We start from the raw sequence: 11,073 nt of genomic DNA, 5'->3' as shown, positions 1-11,073 counted from the left end.
TCAGCCTCGAAGCACAGTACCTTGTTGTACACAGAAGTTGGTCACTAAATTACGGAAGTATCCAATTAAATAACGCTATTTAAAATCTATCCCCATTCAATTATCCTCTGGAAACATACCCAAGAGTAAATGTGAACCGTTAAAATTACATACTTCTTCATTCACTATTAAACTATTTTTCATTACTCCTGAGACGTCATTGATTTTACAATTCATCATTTTAACCCATTACCACAAGCCAGAGAAAAATGTGACATACCAATGATTGTAAAAAACACTCCAATTTCAGGGTTATGAAGAAAAGGCATTTTAGAATGAATGAAACACAGCGTAAAATATAAACACATATGACAAAATTTCTGATAATTGAAGGCTATGAAATGAAAAATAAATTATCTTCTGCCTCCCCTCCTATTGCTGCCATCTGAGCACTAAGTTTCTTTTCTTTCTTTCTTTCTTTTTTTTTTTTCTGAGGCAGAATTTTACTCTTGTTGCCCAGGCTGGAGTGTAATGGCCCCATCTCGGCTCACTGCAACCTCTGCCTCCTGGGTTCAAGTGATTCTCCTGCCTCAGCCTCCCGAGTAGCTGAGATTACAGGCGTCCACCACCACGCCCAGCTAATTTTTTGTATTTTTAGTAGAGACTGGGTTTTACTGTATTGGCCAGGTTGGCCTGGAACTCCTGACCTTGAGTGATCCACCCACCTGGGCCTCCCAAAGTGCTGGGATTACAGGCGTGAGCCACCGCATCCAGCTACCTGACCACTAAGTTTCTGTTCACCATTCAAAAAAATCATATCTACATACAAATTATATATATGTATATCCTTAAAATAAGAATGGAATAATATGACCACACTTTAAAATTTTATCTGTGTCATTGGTGGAAAATGTTATTTTTAATTGTTTTACAAAACTATAAAGTTTAAAAGGATGCTTTGGGGGCTTAGTTATTAGAACAAAATGTACCTCTAGTGACAAAAAGAGGTACAATGAAGGCTGGGTGCAGTGGCTCACTCCTGTAATCCCAGGACTTTGGGAAGCCAAGGCAGGCGGATCACTTGAGGTCAGGAGCTCCAGACCAGCCTGGCCAGCATGGAGAAACTCCGTCTCCACTAAAAATACAAAAATTAGCCAGGTGTGGTGGTGTGCACCTGTAATCCCAGTTACTTGGGAGGCTGAGACAGGAGAATTGCTTGAACCCAGGAGGCGGAGGTTGCAGTGAGCCAAGATTGTGCCACTGCACTCCAGTCTGGGCAACAGAGCAGGACTCTGTCTCAAAAAAACAAAAACAATGAAATGCTTAAATGCTTTGTGCATATTGGCTAAAGGATTCCTTCTAGGAATATCTCTGCCAGTTGTATTTTTTGAGGCTTGTTTGCTACATGTTTATCTAATTCTTTTTAAACATTACACTATTCCCTTGTATACATATAATACATTTTAGTCTTCTAAAACTGTGTTATCTGTAGTGTTGTCCCCATTTATATTCCTAATGCAGCTAATTTTTTGCTTTTTTCCCTTTATCTGACCAGAGGTCAGAAATGACTATTTTCTAATGCTCATCTTTTTGTTCTGTTACTTTTATTTTTATTTATAAACACAGATCTTTAATTCATTCTTTTCCTCTACTTTCTTTGAGTTTACTCTTTAGTATAATTTTTTGAATTGATTACTTTTTATCTCTTCTTCAAAAGACCATATCAGCTACATTTTGCAAGTTTTGATATGTGCATATATAAAATTCAGGTCTAAATATTTTGTGAATTTCATTCAATCCTCAACCATAAATTCTTGGATATTTTGACTGGTATTTTGTGACTGATTTCCAATTTTATGGTTTGTTAGTGATGTTGTTTTTGTTTTGTCCTCAGACTTCACAAAGTTCCTATTTTTATGTGCTCTTAAGAGCTTTTTTCTTTTTCTTTTTTTTTTTTTAATGAGACAGAGTTTCACTCTTGTTGCCCAGGCTGGAGTACAATGGCCCAACCTTGGCTCGCCACAACCTCCGCCTCCTGGGTTCAAGCAATTCTCCTGCCTCAGCCTCACAAGTAGCTGGGATTACAGGCATGTGCCACCACACCTGGCTAATTTTTGTATTTTGTTTTTTAGTAGAGATGGGGTTTCTCCATGTTGGTCAGGCTGGTCTCAAACTCCCGATTGCCAAGACCAGCTCGGTGGTGGAGACCCTAACCCAGCAGTGCTAGAGGAATTAGACACATACACAGAAATGTAGAGCGTGGAATGGGAAATCAGGGGTCTCACAGCCTTCAGAGCTTAGAACCTAAGATTTACTAAAAGTATTCCTTATGGGAAATAAAATGATGGGCTGAAACAAAGGGATGGGTCTGGCTAATTATCTGCAGCAGGAACATGTCCCTAAGGCACAGATCCCTCATGCTATTGTTTGTGGTTTAGGAACACCTTAAATGGTTTTCTGCCCTGGGTAGGCCAGGTGTTCCTTGCCCTTATTCTGGTAAACCAACAACCTTCAGCATGGACGTCATGGCCATCACGAACATGTCACAGTGCTGCAGATATTTTGTTTATGGACAGTTTTGGGGGACTGTTCCCAACATGTCCCCCTTTTTTGTTTTGCAAAGTGATAAAAACAAAGGTAGCTTCCTCATGGTGAGCTACTTCTCGCAGGAGTCAGGATCCGCATTTGCAGGCTATACAAAGACCAACAACACAGATTAAAAACATAATCATTATTGAAATCACAGAGTTTCCAAGTGTTTTTATCCATTTTAATGGGTTACTAGCTGCTAATCTGTCTGCAACTCCTTCAAGCACTCCAGTTTCTGACATTAAGGTCAGATGTGCCTGGGATGCTTTAAATATTTGTTCTTTTAATTTTGCAACATTCATTGACAAGTTTTTAGAGTGTCCTTCTAGATACTTTTTTATTCTTTCCCAATTTTTGATCTTATTAAGAGCTATTAATAGTTTCCACAAATCCTTATGTTTCGCTTCTACAACGGGTCATATCATTTGAGGATGAGGTGCCACTATGCCACCATGGTTCCAGATAATAGGAACTCTTGCTGTACTTTTTACCTTTTCTACCATCTGACTGTTTTGTTTAGACCAGCTAGACATAGTGTGGCTGTGGCACGCAGACTGAGAGGTGCAATTCATGCTAAACATCACCTTAGGGGACCAATTAATAATGATTCCATAGGAATCGTTGCACAGCATCTCTGCCTGTTCTGCAATGCAATCTTCCTAAACAAGTACGTTCATTTTTTCTGGCCAGGTTCAATTTTGTTTACAAATAGGTTTTTGAGGGCAGTATGCCTCAATTAAAGGAGCAGATTCATTATGATAAATACTGAGATAAGAAAACGTGTAACTGTGTCATAGAGAGATTACATCCAGGCATTATTGCCAACCAAGATTGAGAAATATGCTGAATAAGTATAATTGTTCTCTGTGTCAGCCCTTGTTGAAGGGATACTCACAGCAGTGGTGATCACCACTATCATAGCTACCATTCAATTACTCATTGTGACTGGTTGTCCCGCTTTCCTCAGGTTTTCTTCCGCCATCTGTGACAGCTTCTTGATCTGTCCCCAGGTAGGTGGGTGTGTTTGATGGGTGTTCCTTGTGACAGTTGGGGTCTTCCTCAGCATCAGTCTCAACATGGCTGCAACTGGGGGGTCCTCAGGATCCTCCCAGAATCTATTCCTTGGCATCCAGCTCATGATAAGGTTTCAGGTGTCTTAATGGTATCCAAATCGGCTGTTGATTCAGTCCTGGAGAAACACAAGCATAACCTCTACCCCAAGTTATTATTTTAACTATTTCCCAACTTTTTGTTATTGGATCGCTCCACCAAATTAGTTGTTCTGCTTCTGTCTTTGCAGTTGGTTTCTGTAGATGCTGTTTAGCATCTGGCCCAAGGCAGGCTCAAAAAATTTAAAGTTAATAATGCTAGATTCAATTGACCTCAATTACAGCTATAAGCTCTGCTTTTTGAGCTGAAGTATAGGGTGTCTGAAAAACTTTACCTTTTGATCCAGAATAAAAAGATTTACCATTACTAGACCCGTCTTCAAAAACATTCTGAGTACTTTCTTTTTTTTTTTTGAGATGGAGTCTTGCTCTGTCGGCCGGGCTGGAGTGCAGTGGCCGGATCTCAGCTCACTGCAAGCTCCGCCTCCCGGGTTTATGCCATTCTCCTGCCTCAGCTTCCCGAGTAGCTGGGACTACAGGTGCCCGTCACCTCGCCCAGCTAGTTTTTTGTATTTTTTAGTAGAGATGGGGTTTCACCGTCTTAGCCAGGATGGTCTCGATCTCCTGACCTCGTGATCCACCCACCTCAGCCTCCCAAAGTGCTAAGATTACAGGCTTGAGCCACGGCGCCCGGCCGAGCACTTTCAGTTGGTTTAAATTTAGTTGTTTTAGGGAGGATCCAATTAGTTCATTTCAAAAATGGAAACAGTTTTGTTTTAGGAAAACGATTATCAAGAATACCCACAAAGTCAGCTGCATGGGTTTGCCAAGTAAGACTATTTATAAAAGCTTGCTGTATTTGTGCCTTTGTGAGAGGGACAATAATTTTTCCAGTATCATATCCATGTAATTTAACAATCCGCTCCCATTTCCTATCGTAGTAGTGATTTGATCCAAATAAGGAGTTAGAGTCTGTGAATTAGTATGTGGAAGAAAAAGCCACTCTACAAGATCTTGCTCTTGAACAATAACACCAGTAGGTGAATGCTGAGTTGGAAAAATTAGCAAATCTAGAGTCTTCTCTGGGCCTATTCTATTTATTTGAGCTTTATGGACTTGCTTTTTGATTAGCTGCAGCTCTGCCTTAGCTTCTTTTGTTAATTGCCAAGGTCTAGTGAGACTAGTATTTCCTCTAACAGTAGAAAATAGATTACTCATGGCATAAGTAGCAATGCCTAGAGCAGGTCATATCCAATTAATGTCCCCTGGTAATTTTTGAAAGTCATTTAATGTTTTCAGTTGATTCCTATGTATGGTTACTTTCTGTGGCACAATGGTAGTGTCATTTACTAAGGTCCCCAAGTAGGAGTAAGGAGTAGTAGCCTGAATTTTATTATGAGCTATAATTAAATCAGCATGAGAAATTGAATTTTACAAGTGATCATAAGATTTGAGGCTTGAGTGGGGGCAGCACAAAGTATATCATCCATATAATGAATAATGTAACGATGTGAAACATTTTTACAAGTAGGTTCAATTGCTTGCCCTACATAAGTCTGGCAAATTGCTGGACTGTATAAAATGCCTTGTGGCAACACTTTCCAATGCAAACACTTAGCAGGCTGCAGGTTGTTTACCGCAGGAATTGTAAATGCAAACCATTCACAGTCTTGCTCAGCTAAGGGGATAGTAAAGAAACAGTCTTTTAAAGCTATGACTATTAAAAGCCAATTTTTTGGAATCATAGCAGGAGAAGACAATCCTGGCTGTAATGTCACCATAGGTTGTATAACTGAATTAATGATTCTTAAATCAGTTAACGTTCTCCATTTACCTGATAGTTTTCTTAATTATGAAAACTGGAGAATTCCAAGAGAAAAATGTTGGAGGTATGTGTCCGTTTACTAATTATTCAGTAACTAATTCCTCTAAAGCATCCAGTTTCCCTTTACTTAGTAGCCATTGTTCTATCCAAATTGGTTTATCTGTTAACCATTTTAAAGGTATAGGTTCTGGAGACTTAACAGTGGCCACCATAAAAAATAATATCCTGAACCTTGGCTGGAACTTTGTCTTTCCACTTGAAGCCGTTCCTTTAAACCTTGTAATTTTTTTTCCTGGTCCCATACCAGGGACATACCCCATTTCATGCATCGTATATTGACTCTGAGGGCTGTATAACTGCTCTGGAATTAGAACCTGTGCTCCCCATTGTTGTAATAAATCTCTTCCCCATAAATTTATAGGTACGGAAGTTATAACTGGTTGAATAGTCCCAGGTTGTCCATTGGGCCCTTCACAATGCAAAATATAACTACTTTGATATATTTCAGGGGCTTTACCAATTCCAACTATGTTAAATTGAGCAGATTCAATTGGACACACAGACGTCCAGTGCTGTAGAGAAGTGATTGAAATGTCTGCTCCAAACCTTTAAATTTCTTTCCCTGAATAGTTATTTCACAGGTAGGACGTTTATCAGTAAGTTGATTCACCCTCTAAGTGGCTTTGCCTTGTTTATTTGTACTTCCAAATCCTCCGTTTAATTTCACTTTTCCCCTTTCCACATATGGCACAATCAGGAGCTGTCCTATATGCTCTGCTGGCTCTGCTTTCCAGGGAATAGAAGTAGATATAACAATTTGAATTTCCCCATTGTAATCTGAATCAATGACTCCTGTCTGTATTTGTACTCCTTTTAAAGTTAAACTAGACCTTCCAAGAAGTAATCCTATCATCCCACTGGCAAGGGTCCACAGACCCCTGTTGGAACTTTTTGTGGGAGTTCCCCAGGCAGAAGTCTCACAGCTTTTGTGCAGCATAAATCTACTGCAGCACTACCAGCTGTGGCGGGGCACAGACATTGTACAGGGGTGAGGGAATGGCCTGAGGTGGAAATGCCCCAGTTTGGAATGGGGCCTGAGACAGGCCCCTCATGGCGTTTCCCAAATTTAAAAGGAAAAGGCTCAAACGTAGCTATAATATTTCCCCATTGATCTGGGGGGTGTATTCTAACAGGGAACTGCCAAGCCTCTAAATCACCCTCTCTTCTAACTTGCTGGATTCCTGCCTGAATAGAACTGACAGTGGTCGCTCCAGGCGCTACTCGAACAGTCACTGGGGCAACTACTTTTCACCCAGGGTCCTTCTGAAAAGATCTGGAGGGTCAGGCCACTCTTTCTCTTCAAAATAAGAAGGGGGTGCAGAAGGGTAGGGATGAACCTCTTCCTCCTTTGCTGCTTTAGCTGGCAAACAAGCCTGCTCTGTTACTTCTTCTGTTACTTTGCTATACTCTCCTTCCCCCTTATTATTAGTATGAAAAGGTTCCAAGGTGGAATGAACCAGAGCCCACACTTGTCCCATTGTTACCCAGATGCTTCTGAGCTCCCCTTCTTACTCACCATGGGAATTGCTTGAGAGTACTTGAGTGTCCTCCAGCTTAGTTCCACGTTCTCCAACCATTGCTCCAGCGACCCTTCAACCTGGGTTTGAGTCTCCACATTGGGTGCTGCTTGCCAAGACCAGCTCAGTCATGGAGACCCTAACCCAGCGGTGCTAGAGGAATTAAAGACACACACACAGAAATATAGAGTGTGGAGTGGGAAATCAGAGCTGAGAGCCTTGAACAGTGATTTACCCACATATTTATTGACAGCAAGCCAGTAATAAGATTTACTAAAAGTAATCCTTATGGGAAATAAAGGGATGGGCTGAAACAAAGGGATGGATCTGGCTAGTTATCTGCAGCAGGAACATGTCCCTAAGGCACAGATCCCTCATGCTATTGTTTGTGGTTTAAGAACACCTTAAGCAGTTTCTGCCTTGGGTGGGCCAGGTGTTCCTTGCCCTCATTCTGGTAAAGCACCAACCTTCAGCTTGGGCATCATGGCCATCATGAACATGTCACAGTGCTGCAGAGATTTTGTTTATGGTCAGTTTTGGGGCCAGTTTATGGCCAGATGTGGAGGCCTGTTCCCAACACCTGACATCAGGTGATCCGCCCTCCTTGGCCTCCCAAAGTGCTGGAATTACAGGTGTGAGCCACCGTGCCTGGCCTCTCACGAGCTTTTTGAAGAAGATAACCCACTACTTAATTTGTTCCACGCCACTCATGCCAAAATCCCTTTGTCAGTTTTAGAGCAAACATCTGTAGGTTTCCCAGAGTAGAAAGTCTACCTAACCAGAGATGATAAACATATTGAAAATCTGCCTAACCAGAGTTGCTACCAACATTTCTCAGAAATGAAATCTCAACCTTGCAGCATCATTCATATTGGAACCACTTGATATTAGTTTCTGGTTTTCATTTTCTGTTTTAACTTGCCTGGTACCAAATAGTATGAGTCATTAGCCATCCTCCCATAATGTTTATGGTATTTAGTAGTGTTTTCAAACAAATGTGGCATCAACGTGGTAAACATTTTAATAACTAGATGATACAAAAGCAGTTTCGTGTAAGTCATTGGATGATCTACCTGCTTCAGGTATTCTGGTTACCACTCTTTTCTTTGAAGTGTTGAAGTGTTCCAAAGACAATAGTATATTCTGAGAACTTGCATAGTAATTTCCTTTTGGAAGCTAATGGTGGGGATACCAGAGCTCATATGAAAATATTCAAAGTAGACTGAGGCACTACCAGATTCTGTGTATGTATTGCCACATTTGTTTAAGCAAACAGAAGGTTTGTAATCCACAGCTCACATGAAAGTATTCAAAGTAGGTTGAGGCACTACCAGATTCTGTGTATATATTGCCACATTTGTTTTTTAAGCAAACAGAAGGTTTGTAATCAGGTTACAAGCTAACCAACAGATGACCTGTTTCTGTCTTTCATTGTTATAAACCTGTACTATCAGCTTAGATTTAGAAGTTAATCTCTCATAATAGATCAACAACTGTATTTCCACCAGAGATAGAATGGTAGGCTATCCCTGTGGCTTAGGGTGTTAAGGAAAGGTCAAATTCAGTATCTATTAAAAGACAACAAAACCCAAAAACTTCCGTTCCAGTTAAGTAAGGTGAACACATTATCTCCTAGTTCTCTCTCTTCATTGATTTCCCTTTCAATATATTTTAGCTAAAAGATTTTATACTCTAAGAAAAACAGTGAGGCAACATAGTAAATCTGTATAAGATATTTTATTTGGAAATTGAGTCGAGAGGCTATTGATTTTTAGACTGAGATAATAAGTAAAAGCCCCATTCATATGAGTGCCAACCTAAAGTACTAGTGGACTGCTGAGGGGCAGTGGGGGTGGTAGGGTCTGTCTGCTTGTCATTGCATTGCTAGAACCCACGTCTGCACCTGCCATTTATTTACAAAGCATTGCTCAGGATTTAGAGTGACTGAAACACAGATTCTGTCCTCTGGAGCTTGGGGGCCTCTATGTAACCTGTTACCAAGTTTGGTTTTAGTCACATTGGCAATAGATTTTTCAAAAAGCTAACCAGCAGTAAGAATATCCAGTGCTCACTAGAATTTTTCAAAATAAAGACAACTTTCACCATTCAGAGTTCTGTGGTTTGCTCTTGGAATGTTTGAGGAATACCACAAATCCCTGCTTAATGACAGAGTCATAAAAATCACATCATGAATAGCATCTCTAATTTGTGCCCAACCACACACAAACACTAACATATAATTACAGTTCGGATCATTCATGTCAGACAATGGTCACAAGCTGGTCTTTCTTCACCACTAACTTTCAGAATAAAGCATACACGTTTTCCTTCTCTTGAAGACCACTAAAGCATATCCTTTGAGAGCACCTAGAGTGTTGCGTAAGTACTTTTTGCTTTTAAGATCAAAATAATCAAAATATGGGAGTCAGTTTTGCAAAAATAAGTTATGGTTCCAATTGCTCAGTGTTTAAAAGCAAGAAAGGAAGCAAGCAAACAAACAAAAAACCCAAACAACAAAAAACCTTTTCTATTGAGTAAGAAAAATCTATGGGCTCTGGGAGGAAGTTGGAGTCCTTAGTGGCTCAGGCTGAGGGTTATCAAGAATTGTCCTCTGGCTTGAGGGATAGTTTAGTCTTAAAGAGTAGCACAGGCCTTGGCTCCAACAAATCTCTATAAACTGAAGTCTGCTACACCCACGCCCCCATGGCCTCTTGTGTTTGCTCCTTCATCACCAGCCTTCTTCTCGGGTCACCCACTCATTCATACGGCTTAAAGATCTCAGACAAAGGGCAATTGGTGGTATCTTCAGCAATAACCTCATCTTGTGGGCCAACAGAGAAAACATTCACAGCGTTCCTTGAAGGTGTTGACATGATGCAAATTCTTTATTTGCATCACGTCAAATCACATTTAAGCATATCATTCAGTGTTGCAATAAGACAAGCTCCTTTCAGAGATGCTGGGAAAGCTGGCTTTTGCCTCCAAATATTGCTCCCTAATTTGGCTCCTTCTATACATTTCCACTAAAAGCCTTGCCCGGAGCAAGAAGGAAGCTTACCCAGTCCACGCCCCCTTGCCCCTGGCTCCTCTTCCCCTTTCCAATGCTAGCAGTAGGGAAAGAGGGAGGTTTATTTTCAACATGAAACTTAACTGTGTATTTGATTCCTTTTACCAAAGCCTGCATTAAGGCTAATGCATTAAAAAACATACATACCCACAAACTGTTGAGATAGTGAGCATTGTTTTAAGCTATTCATCTCTTTGTCAAAAAATATATACAGCCTGAAACCATCACTAAAGTAGCAGATTCTACTTTTTTTAATTTGACTTTTCCAAATTCTGTTGGTCTCACACTTCAAGTTCATTTGTGCCACATGCGCATAAACTAACCTACCTTCTCAATATTTTGCAATTTGTGAAAAAATAAAGCCTGTTGCAGGCATGAACAAACTGGCAGGGAGGTTCGGGCCTGAGCGTCTGGAATCCTATTGTGGTGGAGACTCCTAAAGTGTCGGCAGGAATCACCCTCCTTTTCTTCCGTTTAATAACAGACCCCATTCCCTCTCTACCTCTCTCTATTCACTGGATGTAGTTAGGGACTATCTTTAGCTAGCTGTGTTCATGGGACTCAGTTTTGGCCAATACGATGTAAGTGGAAGTGAAAGTGATGCATATAACTGAAAAGGCTTGCCCTGGACTTCTTCACCATCCTCTCCCTCATCTAGCTGGGGGGAATCAGTACGAGGACAGAGCCAACTGACCTGCCTGAAACTCTTTACCTTCTGGATCTGCTCACCTTTGAGCTGAATTTGAGAAAAAACGAACTTCTACTCCTTGTTTTAGACACCAGGGTTTTGTATCTTTTCCTTACAGCAGCTTGCTCTATACTTTAATCAGTACAGCAAGAAATGTACTATTTCCTGACAAACACTACCAAGAATTTTCCCCTACCCACTAAACGACTTTGATTGATTAAGACAACTTAAAAGCCAAA

At 40.6% G+C, this 11,073-nt stretch overlaps 1 long non-coding RNA gene across 1 annotated transcript; it reads right to left on the bottom strand.

The window, feature by feature from the left end:
• Nucleotides 1-2,919: 2,919 nt before the first annotated feature.
• On the bottom strand, nucleotides 2,920-7,553 carry LOC113224812. The gene is made up of 2 exons (XR_003309431.1): nucleotides 7,079-7,553; nucleotides 2,920-3,757 (listed from the first exon to the last, which is right to left on the bottom strand). It is a non-coding gene; the product is annotated as an uncharacterized LOC113224812 (long non-coding RNA).
• Nucleotides 7,554-11,073: the final 3,520 nt, after the last annotated feature.

The sequence above is a fragment of the Piliocolobus tephrosceles genome, chromosome 4, assembly GCF_002776525.5.
Source record: "Piliocolobus tephrosceles isolate RC106 chromosome 4, ASM277652v3, whole genome shotgun sequence".
NCBI classification, from domain to species: domain Eukaryota; kingdom Metazoa; phylum Chordata; class Mammalia; order Primates; family Cercopithecidae; genus Piliocolobus; species Piliocolobus tephrosceles.
The sequence above is the reverse complement of the archived record's forward strand: the minus strand, read 5'-3'. Positions and strand labels throughout refer to the sequence as shown.